The sequence below is a fragment of the Triticum aestivum genome, chromosome 7D, assembly GCF_018294505.1.
Source record: "Triticum aestivum cultivar Chinese Spring chromosome 7D, IWGSC CS RefSeq v2.1, whole genome shotgun sequence".
Classification (NCBI taxonomy): domain Eukaryota; kingdom Viridiplantae; phylum Streptophyta; class Magnoliopsida; order Poales; family Poaceae; genus Triticum; species Triticum aestivum.
In genome coordinates, this window is record NC_057814.1 from 129,340,426 (window position 1) to 129,353,412 (window position 12,987).

The 12,987-nt window shown below is 48.4% G+C and overlaps 1 pseudogene; it reads right to left on the bottom strand.

Annotated features, from left to right (window-relative positions):
• Window positions 1-2,122: 2,122 nt before the first annotated feature.
• LOC123166359 (aspartyl protease family protein At5g10770-like) lies at window positions 2,123-4,063 on the bottom strand (annotated as a pseudogene).
• Between the last annotated feature and the right edge of the window lie 8,924 nt (window positions 4,064-12,987).

The following is a 12,987-nucleotide window of genomic DNA, read 5'->3' on the forward strand; positions in this document are numbered from 1 at the left end:
CTCCAAGATGTAGATGGATTAGTAGGCGCCACAACTAAGCATGACATAGTTGTACAAATGATGAGCAAGAAAAAAGGAGATATGTTTCTATCTTCCCATAAATTAGGACATGAAGGAGCACGCATGCATGGAAGTGGGTCCAACCAAAAATCAATTAGTAGACATCAAGTTATGTACTACGTGGGCATGCAAGAGTTTGTTTTGGACGCAGAAAGAATAAATCAAGTTGGTCATTTCTTTGGACGTCCACGGCCACCAGAACAAGTTACATGCATCAAAAAGTTTATCACGCGGGACAGATTGTGCTTAAAGGAGTCAGGATGGGGTCCACCTGCGCTGAGACAAATACATGTTAGATGGTGTTTGTTGCTGAGATGTAAAAGGCAACTAGTAATTAAATATAGCAGAGTCCAGAGTAGATTAAAGTGTTAGTTTCCCTTTGAGTTGTGCGTAGCATGTATAGATAGAATATGTTTTTTTACGTGAGGGTCAAGTTGATTAGATGGATCACGTCAGCTTGTACTAGAAGGGTGCGGTCATGTAAGGAGGTTATTTTTATATGAAATAGAAACGATGTGTTTTTCAGGGTAGACACCCGTATCAAGTTTTGGAGGGATCTTTAGAAAACCTCTGTGTTGCGATTTCTCTTCGTGAAAATTGTTTTGTGTGTGAGTACCTTCGTCGAGATTGGTTTTCTCGTGTACATGTCATGCGTTATCCACGGTCCAACCAGACCCTTACATGTGAGGTCTGCTTTGACGGAAGTTTGAGCTTCCTATTCCTCGCGCCACAGCCTAGTTTGAAGTAGCCTGACCTTCCACTCACTGTCGGTGATGGCCACACAACCACTAATGCCTCGCCCGCGCCTCTGGAATTCCCACGGTTGCTCGTTTTTTTTACGGGTAACTTTTTTCCCATGGTTGCTCGTTGGATGGCCGTCATGCGACATCATCTCCTAGCTTGCGTGTGAGCGGGTTGGGAGGTGTGAAAGTAGGCGAGAGGCGTGCAAGCAGGGCGCCGTAGTGTCTCTCACTGGGAGACGCGCCCTTTGATCGCCCGCTGCCAGTCGTCTGCTGCCTCCCCAGTAAGGGTCCCCAACGACCTCCTTAATGGCACCCGTAGCCGCCTATACAACACGGTGCCTTTTGCTCTCTTGCTTCAATCATATCTCCGGCGCCTCCCATTCCAATCTTGCCCTCCTTCAATCCACGACCTAGTTCTTCGTCCACAACGCACCCGAATGAATCCTTCATCGTATTCAGTTTTGGGGTGAGGTGGAGGAGTATCCCGCGGATGCCCATAGATTCTCTAGCCCCCTTTTCGGAGCACATGGACACTGCCCTCGAAGAGGCCGCGCAGATGGACGTGCATATGGAGCAACACATTTGGGCCGCCACGACCGCGCCATCGCGGACGAATGGCTGGTATGGGACAACACCGTCGAAGCGCATTTTCAAGCCATCCGGGCCAACGTCGCCGTATTCTATGAAGCCGTGATCATGGTGGTGGAGGTAGTTGTGGCGGTGGACGTGGCCGTTGCCATATGGCCGCTAGTTTAGCTAATTATTATAGATTAAATAATTATTAGGTGTTATATAAATGTAAGTCGTATTATGATTAACTTTCGCTCCCATTTTTTTTGAAATGAAAGGGGTTGCCCCCCCCCCCCCCCCCCCCCCCCCCAATTTTTAGTAAAAAGTAAAGGCACAACCAACACTGGACTGTTATCAGCTCTCGGCTCCAGCCATAAGTAGCTGCAGCAGACTTATTACGGGACTGAAAGGAGAAAACGTTTCTCAAAAAGAAGCTAGTCTTTGGCTAAAAACCAAAAGAGAGGTGAAAGAGAGCAGAGCTACAACAGCTCCATTATCTAACAACCCCAGCATCATCAACACGCCAAGCAATCCTAAGCAGTTCCCCGCGATGATGGTTGAGCAGCTTCAAACATCGGAGAAGTAACGCAGCCCGGGAGTCCGGATACAGCACCTTCCATTGATGAATATGCTTCCCCACCAAATCCAGCACACACCCGATACTTCTCCATTTTCTTTCCTGGAAAACAAATTCATTTCGAAGCTTTTCGCTCCCATACCTGTGACTCAATGAGAGAGGTGGGTCCCACTTGCAGGGCAAATATGAAGTTAGCATTATGACGACAATGTGTTTGTGGTTTGGCTCGACAGATGTTGCCAATACAACGACAGGGCAAAGAAGAGGATTGAGCACGTGCGCTGGCCGCCGCGCGCTAGCTCAGGGTCAGCTAGCAGGCACCACGGCGGAAGCCCACAGCCCCTCCGGCGACGTCATAGAGCACCTCGTGCGTCTGCTGCTGCACGTTGCCGATGAAGCCGAGCGCGAAATCTGCGGCGACGGGCGCGAAGGCGAGGCATCCGTCCAGCAGGACGGCGAGAAGGTCAAGCTCGATGACGGCGCCGCCGTCGAACACCAGGGAGACCGCGGGCACCGTCACGTTGGTGACTCCCACGAAGTCGAAGCAGGTGTCGAGGTTCCCCGTCGGGGCGCGCGTCTTGTACGGCCCCATGGCGTTCCTGAACGCCAGCCGCAGCGCGCGGTACGCGGTGGGTGGCAGCTGCGTGATGATGGCGCTCGAGTCCATGACCGTCCCGCCGGAGAAAACCACCGGCGGCACGTTGAGCCGCCGCCCGGCGACCTCGATGCCCTCGAGCCGCACCACGTAGATGGTCGGGTTGATGACGTTGGCGTTCCTGACCAGCGGCGTGGTCGCGAATGTGCCCGAGCCGCCGCCGCCGTCGCCGTCGGCCGGCCCGCCGATGGAGAGGAAGCCGGCCGCGCTGGGCGCCGGGACGCAGTAGGAGAAGGCGTTGCCGTAGGCGCGGGCCGTCTGCGAGAGGAGCGACTGCGGCCCGCCGCCGAGCGACATGGTCCCGGAGGCCTGGGCGCTGAACTTGCCGCGGACGGCGTGGCTGCACCCGAACCGGAAGTTGAGGAAGGTGGTGCTGGGGCTGATGGTCAGCGTGTCGGTCATGTACGTCCCGAGCGTCAGCCGGTGATCGCTGTACTCGATCCGGTACAGGCAGTCTCCGGTGGAGTTGGGCTTGGAGCAGCCATTGGCGTAGCCACCGAGGGTTCGGCAGGCGCGGGAGCCGCAGCGGACGGGCGCGCCGGTGCTCGACCTGTACGCCAATGGATATTACATTACTGCATCTAGAAGACAGTACAAAATACAACCAGTGGTACTTTGCTGACCTGCGGGGATCGAAGAAGGCGTTCCGCTGCGGGTAGCACTGGGGGATGGGGCACGGGAGGCACTGGATCCACGGCACGTCCTCGGTGGTGTCGATGGCCATGGTCTGTGACAGGACCATGGGGTCGTCCTCGTCGTCCTCGTCGATCGCCGCCTGGCCGCCGGAGCCAGAGCCGATGCCGAAGCTCCCTCGGAGCATGAAGTCCACCTGCATCATGTCCACGTGCGGCCTGGCCGGGTGGAGCACGTCGTCCACCTCGCCGGTGGCCTTCCTTCGGACGTAGTCCGTGCGGGCCTGGTCCCAGCGGGAGCATCTCGACCAGGGGCGGCGGCGTGCCCTCCGACGGCGAGCACGGGCCGTACGGCCGGTGCAGCGGCACCCACGTACCATTCGCGGATGGAGTCACTGCAAAAAAGAAGAAGAAGAAGAAGCATGTATCACGTATGGTACTCGCAACACATCTTCGTCATCTCGTCTACCTAATGTACGTACCCTTGAGGCCAGAGCAGATGGATTTTGGCTCCATCAGGTGGCTGGTCTGCGCCACCATGTAGCGCTGCCGGCGGCGTTCCTGATGTGCTCCTCCGCCATGCGCAATGGCCGAACTAACGGACAAGAGGAGGAGGAGCACGCCGAGTGCTACTAGCGGCGGGCTAGAAGCACTGGCCATGGCCTCCTCTGTGGTGTCGCCGTTTCCAGCCGATCTAGCTCTACATATGCTTTCATGCCCTCAACGTGTCGTTTGCACTGTACTTGTAAAACCAGTTAACTAAGACTAAGGAGCTGTTCGGTGATCCACTAGCTCCACCAAATTTAAGGATCTGCGGAGCATCTATTCACCCGCTTTGGGACTTTTAACTAGCACTCCGCTAACTCTCGGAGCCAGAGTGTGGAGAGGAGGAGGGCCGAACAGGCCCTAAGACTTGGTGAAGTCTCGATGATGATCACCGGGGGCCAACAACAGTGTCCAGATGGGATGCTGCGTCAAGGAGGAGCCGCCATCCCCGCCACGCGTCAAGGAGGAGCCGACGGTCCTTCCACGCAGCCAGACTGGGTGCTTCCCCCAGCCGGCATCCCCGTCACACTGATTCTGGCGTGGCAAGGAGGTGGCGCCGCCACTCCCGCCCCGTCGGCAGTCGGGGGGGGGGGGGGGGGGGGGGGGTGCAGTCGTTGTGACTGAGGCGGAGGCGCCCTCCACGATAATCAGCAACACGCGTGGCTGCCTCCTTCACTAGCTCAGTAGTGGTTGGGGTGACACATCCTCGTGCACCATGGCGGCAACCGAGGAGGCGCGAGGCGTCGAGCGGCGTTCGCGATGTCGGATGTGGCGTCAGACTGGGTCGACGTCGACCCCGACCTCGTGTTGGCATGGGCCGAAGATCGGTCCAGGACCACCGCGTACATGTTCGCCTGCCGACGACATTGGATCAACGACCAACTCTAGAAACAGGGGCCGGCCAAATCCGAGCTCTTGGCCCGCAACCTTGCTGGCAAGGGCAAGGGTGGGCAGCGAGGGCCGGAGTCTACGCCTGACCCTCGCCGCCAGGCGGACGTGGTCGAGCAAATGCGCCGCGAGCATGCAGCAGCGCCCGATTAGGTCCACGACAACACCTGAAGGCCTTCAGCCATCGGAAGAACGATGAAGAAGAATGAGGTGCTGGCGGCCTCGAAAGCCATGCCTACAAGGTCACCGTCCGGTACCTCATTTAGTTTAGTTTAAATTTGGTGCAGTTTAATTGAACTTTGTTAACTTTCGTCCTTTTGGTTGAAATATCAAAATTTAATAAATATCGTTCGGTTTACATGAGTTTTGTCCTTTTTTGAAAGGTTTGTTTTAAATGAAACGGACTTGTCCGCAGTTATTTGGTGTGTCCCTTTTGATACAGAACGTTGGAGTTGGCCTAAGTCATTCAGCAGCTGGGGCATATAAACGAAAGAGGGGGTTCCCTCCGATTTCATTAACGAAACCAAGCCAGACAAACATCATCCCCGTCAATGCTAGTCTGGTTCGAAACCAAAGGTCCAAAGGAAAAGCCATACATCATTACATAAGTTTTCCATGGTAAGCAGGATATACAAAGCTAAAGCAAGGGGAGCAGAAGACCCTGCAAGAAGACAGGGCCAGAAAATGATCAGCTTCCCAGCCGCCGCATTCCAAGCCTCCATCCCTACGACGCCTTGTATATTTCATTTGCCACCCGCTCGATTAGCTTTGCTCCCAGCATCAGTAGTTTTTTCTCTGGTTTTCTTCTCTGCAAAACAGACCAATCAGTAATCCAACCGCACATAAGTCTGATAAAAGTCATGGGATCATGATTTTTTTTGCTCTAAAGATAGAATCATTTCTGCATTTCCGCAGGGACCAGAATATCACAGAAATCCCAACTAGGACTAAATCCTTTTCAGGTTTTCTGAAGGTTTTGATCCAAATATTCAAGCAATCACTTAAATTTTTGGAGTAGTTCTGAGATCAAACGCACATTTGGCTAGACTCCAAACAAATCTAGCCACAGAACACTCAAAGAATAAATGATCAATGTTTTCATCTTGTCCACAGTACAGACATTCCTTTCCCCCCTTCCATCCTTTTTTATGTTGGGAAACGTAGCATGCAATTTGAAAAAAAATCCTACGCTCACGCAAGATCTGTCTAGGAGATGCATAGCAATGAGAGGGGAGAGTGTGCCTACGTACTCTCGTAGACCGAAAGCGGAAGCGTTTGACAACGCCGTTGATGTAGTCGAACTTCTTCTCGTTCCGACTGATCAGGTACCGAACGTACGACACCTCCGAGTTCTCCACACGTTCAGCTCGATGACGTCCCTCGAACTCTTGATCCAGCAAAGTGTCGAGGAAGTAGATAAGTTCCGTCAGCACGACGGCGTGGTGACGGCGATGGTGAAGTGATCCGCGCAGGGCTTCGCCAAAGCACCGCGAGAATATGACCGAGTGTGTAATCTATGGAGGGGGGGCCCGCACACGGCTAACAGATGTTGTTGTTGTGTGTTCTAGGCGCCCTCTCCCCATGTATATAGGTGGGAGAGGGAGGGGAGCAGCAACTGAAGGAAATATGCCCTCGAGGCAATAATAAAGTTGTTATTTATATTTCCTTATATCATGATAAATGTTTATTATTCATGCTATAATTGTATTAACCGGAAACTTGATATATGCGTGAATACATAGACAAAACACAGTGTCCCTAGTAAGCCTCTACTAGACTAGCTCATTAATCAAAGATGGTTAAGTTTCCTAACCATAGACATGTGTTGTAATTTGATGAACGGGATCACATCATTAGGATAATGATATGATGGACAAGACCCATCCGTTAGCTTAGCATAATGATCGTTAAGTTTTATTGCTATTGCTATCTTCATGACTTATACATATTCCTTTGACTATGAGATTATGCAACTCCCGGATACCGGAGGAATACCTTGTGTGCTATCAAACGGCACAACGTAACTGGGTGATTATAAAGATGCTCTACAGGTATCTCCTAAGGTGTTTGTTGGGTTGGCATAGATCAAGATTAGGATTTGTCACTCCGAGTATCGGAGAGGTATCTCTGGGCCCTCTCGGTAATGCACATCATAATAAGCCTTGCAAGCAATGTGACTAATGAGTTAGTTGCGGGATGATGTATTACAGAACAAGTAAAGAGACTTGCCGGTAACGAGATTGAACTAGGTATGAAGATACCGACGATCGAATCTCGGGCAAGTAACATACCGATGACAAAGGGAATAACGTATGTTGTCATAACGGTTCGACAGATAAAGATCTTCGTAGAATATGTGGGAGCCAATATGAGCATCCAGGTTCCGCTATTGGTTATTGACCGGAGATGAGTCTCGGTCATGTCTACATAGTTCTCGAACCCGTAGGGTCCACACGCTTAACGTTCGATGATGATTTGTATTATATGAGTTATGTGATTTGGTGACTGAATGTTGTTCGGAGTCCCGGATGATATCACGGACATGACGAGGAGTCCCGCAATGGTCGAGACATCAGAAGTGTTCGTGGGGTACCAGGTACATATCGGGTCACCGGAAGGGGTTCCGGGCACCCCCCGGCAAAGATATGGGCCTATTGGGCCAAGAGGGGAAACGCAGCAGCCAGCATGGGCTGCTGCCCCCCTCCCCTTGTTGGCCGAATAGGAAGGGGAAGGGAAAAGGGGAAGAGAGAAGGAAGGGGAGGCAGCTCGGCCTCCCCCTTCCTTCCCTCCTCTCTCCCCCTTCCTTCCCTCTCCGGAAAACATGGTAGGGGGGGGGGACGAATTGGACTAGGCCCCCAAGTAGGATTCCTCCTACTTCGGGCGCCCTAGGGCTGTTCCCCTCCCCCTCCCACCTATATATACGTGGGGAGGGGGCGCCTAGAACACACATCAAACATTGTTAGCCGTGTGCGGCACCCCCCTCCACAGTTTACGCCTCCGGTCATATTCACGTAGTGCTTAGGCGAAGCCCTGCGCGGATCACTTCACCATCACCGTCACCACGCCGTCGTGCTGACGGAACTCTTCCTCGACACTTTGCTGGATCAAGAGTTCGAGGGACGTCATCGAGCTGAACGTGTGGAGAACTCGGAGGTGTCGTACGTTCGGTGCTTGATCGGTCGGAACGAGAAGAAGTTTGACTACATCAACCACGTTGTCAAACGCTACCGCTTTCGGTCTACGAGGGTACCTGGACACACTCTCCCCCTCTCATTTCTATGCATCTCCTAGATAGATCTTGTGTGAGCGTAGGGTTTTATTTGAAATTGCATGCTACGTTTCCCAACAGCGGCATCCGAGCCAGGTCTATGTGTAGATGATATGCACGAGTAGAACACAAAGAGTTGTGGGAGGTGATAGTCATACTGCTTACCACCAATGTCTTATTTTGATTCGGTGGTATTGTTGGATGAAGCGGCCCAGACTAACCTTACATGACCATATTCATCAGACCGGTTCCACCGACAGACATGCAACTAGTTTTGCATAAAGGTGGCTGGCGGGTGTCTGTTTCTCCAACTTCAGTTGAATCGAATTTGACTATGGCCAGTCCTTGTTGAAGGTTAAAATAGCAAACTTGACGAAACACCGTTGTGGTTTTGATGCGTAGGTAAGAACGGTTCTTGCTAGAAGCCCGTAGCAGCCACGTAAAACTTGCAACAACAAAGTAGAGGACGTCTAACTTGTTTTTGCAGGGCATTTTGTGATGTGATATGGTCAAGACATGATGTGATATACGTTGTTGTATGAGATGATCATGTTTTGTAAAAGTTATCGGCAACTGGCAGGAGCCTTATGGTTGTCGCTTTGTTGTATGAAATGCAAACGCCATGTAATTGCTTTACTTTATCACTATGTGTTAGCTATAGTTGTAGAAGCAATAATTGGCGAGACGACCACGATGCTACGATGGAGATCAAGGTGTTAAGCCGGTGATGATGGAGATCATGACGGTGCTCTGGAGATGGAGATCAAAGGCACAAGATGATGATGGCCATATCATGTCAGATATTTTGATTGCATGTGATGTTTATCTCTTATGCATCTTATTTTGCTTAGTACGGCGGTAGCATTATAAGATGATCCCTTACTAAAATTTCAAGGTATAAGTGTTCTACCTATGTATGCACCGCAGCGACAGTTTGCCGTGCCAAGACACCACGTGATGATCGGGTGTGATAAGCTCTACATTCAAATACAACAAGTGCAAGACAGTTTTGCACATGCGGAATACTCAGGTTAAACTTGACGAGCCTAGCATGTACAGACATGGCCTCGGAACACTGGAGACCGAAAGTTCGAGCGTGAATCATATAGTAGATATGATCAACATAGAGATGTTCACCATTGAAAACTACTCCATCTCACGTGATGATGTGAAATGGTTTAATTGATTTGGATCACGTGATCATTTAGATGACTCGAGGGATGTCTATCTAAGTGGGAGTTCTTAAGTAATATGATTAATTGAACTTAATTTATCATGAACTTAGTCCTGATAGTTTTTGCATATCTACGTTATAGATCAATGTCCGTGCTACCGTTCCCTTGAATTTTAATGCGTTCCTAGAGAAAGCTAAGTTGAAAGATGATGGTAGCAACTACACGGTCTGGGTCCATAACTTGAGGATTATCCTCATTGCTGCACAGAAGAATTATGTCCTTGATGCACTGGTAGGTGAAAGGCCTCCTGCAGGAGCAGATGCTGATGCTATGAATGTCTGGCAAGCTCGATCTGATGACTACTCGATAGTTCAGTGTGCCATGCTTTACTGTTTAGAATCGGGACTTGAAAGACGTTTTAAGCGTCATGGACCATATGAGATGTTTCAGGAGTTGAAGTTAACATTTCAAGCAAATGCCTGAGTTGAGAGATATGAAGTCTCCAACAAGTTCTATAGCTGCAAGATGGAGGAGAACAGTTCTGTCAGTGAACACATACTAAGAATGTCTGGGTATCATAACCACTTGACTCAGCTGGGAGTTAATCTTCCAGATGATAGTGTTATTGACAGAGTTCTTAAATCACTGCCACCAAGCTATAAAGGCTTCGTGATGAACTATAATACTCAAGGGATGGAGAAGACTATTCCCGAGCTCTTCACAATACTCAAAGCTGCGGAGGTAGAAATCAAGAAGGAGCATCAAGTGTTGATGGTTAACAAGACCACTAGTTTCAAGAAAAAGGGCAAAGGAAAGAAGGGGAACTTCAAGAAGAATGGCAAGCAAGTTGCCACTCCCGGGAAGAAGCCCAACTCTGGACCTAAGCCTGAAACTGAGTGCTTCTACTGCAAAGGGATTGGTCACTAGAAGCGGAACTGCCCCAAGTATTTGGCGGATAAGAAGGATGGCAAAGTGAACAAAGGTATATTTGATATACATGTTATTGATGTGTACCTTACTAATGCTCGTAGTACTGCCTGGGTATTTGATACCTGTTCGGTTGCTCATATTTGTATCTCGAAACAGGGACTACGAATTAAACGAAGATTGGCTAAGGATGAGGTGACGATGCACGTCGGGAATGGTTCCAAGGTCGATGTGATCGCCGTCAGCATGCTACCTCTACATCTATCTTCGGGATTAATTTTACACCTGAATAATTGTTATTTGGTGCCAACGTTGAGCATGAACATTATATCTGGATCTTGTTTAATGCGAGACGGTTATTCATTTAAATCAGATAATAATGGTTGTTCTATTTATATGAGTAATATCTTTTATGGTCATGCACCCTTGAAGAGTGGTCTATTTTTGTTGAATCTCGATCGTGGTGATACACATATTCATAATATTGATGCCAAAAGATGCAAACTTGATAATGATAGTGCATCATATTTGTGGCACTGTCGTTTAGGTCATATTGGTGTAAAGCGCATGAAGAAACTCCATGCGGATGGACTTTTGGAATCACTTGATTATGAATCATTTGATGCTTGCAAACCATGCCTCATGGGAAAGATGACTAAAACTCTATTCTCCGGAACAATGGAGAGAGCTACTGACTTATTGGAAATAATACATACCGATGTATGCGGTCCAATGAGTATTGAGGCTCGCGGCGGGTATCGTTATTTTCCGACATTCATAGTTGATTTGAGCAGATAAGGGTATATCTACTTAATGAAACACAAGTCTGAAACATTTGAAAAGTTCAAAGAATTGCAGAGTGAAGTGGAGAATCATCGTAACAAGAAAATAAAGTTTCTACGATCTGATCGCGGAGGCGAATATTTGAGTTACGAGTTTGACCTTCATTTAAAACAATGTGGAATAGTTTCACAACTCACGCCACCTGGAACATCACAGCATAATGGTGTGTCCGAACGTCGCAACCGTACTTTATTAGATATGGTGCGATCTATGATGTCTCTTACCGATTTACCACTATCGTTTTGGGGTTATGCATTATAGACAGCTGCATTCACTTTAAATAGGGCACCGTCTAAATCCGTTGAGACGACACCGTATGAACTGTGGTTTGGCAAGAAACCTAAGCTGTCGTTTCTTAAAGTTTGGGGTTGCGATGCTTATGTGAAAAAGCTTCAGCGTGATAAGCTCGAACCCAAATCGAAGAAGTACGTCTTCATAGGATACCCAAAAGAGACTATTGGGTACACCTTCTATCACAGATCCGAAGGCAAGATCTTTGTTGCTAAGAATGGATCCTTTCTAGAGAAGGAGTTTCTCTCGAAAGAAGTGAGTGGGAGGAAAGTAGAACTTGATGAGCTAATTGTACCTTCTCTCGAATTGGAAAGTAGCTCATCACAGAAAACCGTTCCTGTGATGCCTACACCAACTAGTGAGGAAGCTAATGATAATGATCATGAAACTTCAGATCAAGTTACTACCGAACCTCGTAGGTCAACCAGAGCACGTTCTGCACCAGAGTGGTACGGTAATCCTGTTCTGAAAGTCATGTTACTAGACCATGACGAACCTACGAACTATGAGGAAGCGATGATGAGCCCAGATTCAGCAAAATGGCTTGAGGCCTTGAAATCTGAGATGGGATCCATGCATGAGAACAAAGTATGGACTTTGGTTGACTTGCCCGATGATCGGCAAGCCATAGAGAATAAATGGATCTTCAAGAAGAAGACTGACGCTGATGGTAATGTTACTGTCTACAAAGCTCGACTTGTCGCGAAAGGTTTTCGACAAGTTCAAAGATTTGACTACGATGAGACCTTCTCACCCGTAGCGATTCTTAAGTCTGTCCGAATCATGTTAGCAATTGCCGCATTTTATGATTATGAAATCTGGCAAATGGACGTCAAAACTGCATTCCTTAATGGATTTCTTAAAGAAGAGTTGTATATGATGCAACCAGAAGGTTTTGTCGATCCTAAAGGTGCTAACAAAGTGTGCAAGCTCCATCGATCCATTTATTGACTAGTGCAAGTATCTCGTAGTTGGAATATACACTTTGATGAGGTAATCAAAGCATATGGTTTTATACAAACTTTTGGAGAAGCCTGTATTTACAAGAAAGTGAGTGGGAGCTCTGTAGCATTTCTAATATTATATGTGGATGACATATTGTTGATTGGAAATGATATAGAATTTCTGGAAAGCATAAAAGGATACTTGAATTTTTTTTCACTGAAAGACCTCGGTGAAGCTGCTTATATTGGGCATCAAGATCTATAGAGATAGATCAATACACTTAATTGGACTTTCACAAAGCACATACCTTGATAAAGTTTTGAAGAAGTTCAAAATGGATCAGTTAAAGAAAGGGTTCTTGCCTGTGTTACAAGGTGTGAAGTTGAGTCAGACTCAATGCCCGATCATTGCAGAAGATAGAGAGAAAATGAAAGTCATTCCCTATGCCTCAACCATAGGTTCTATCATGTATGCTATGCTGTGTACTAGACCTAATGTGTGCCTTGCTATAAGTCTACCAGGGAGGTACCAAAGTAATCCAAGAGTGGATCACTGGACAGCGGTCAAGAACATCCTGAAGTACCTGAAAAGGACTAAGGATATGTTTCTCGTTTATGGAGGTGACAAAGAGCTCGTCGTAAATGGTTACGTCGATGCTAGCTTTGACACTCATCTAGATTACTCTAAGTCACAAACCGGCTTCGTATTTATATTTAATGGTGGAGCTGTCAGTTGGTGCAGTTCCAAGCAAAGCGTCGTGGCGGGATCTACATGTGAAGCGGAGTGCATAGCTGCTTCAGAAGCAGCGAATGAAGGAGTCTGGATGAAGGAGTTCATCTCCGATCTAGGTGTAATACCTAGTGCATC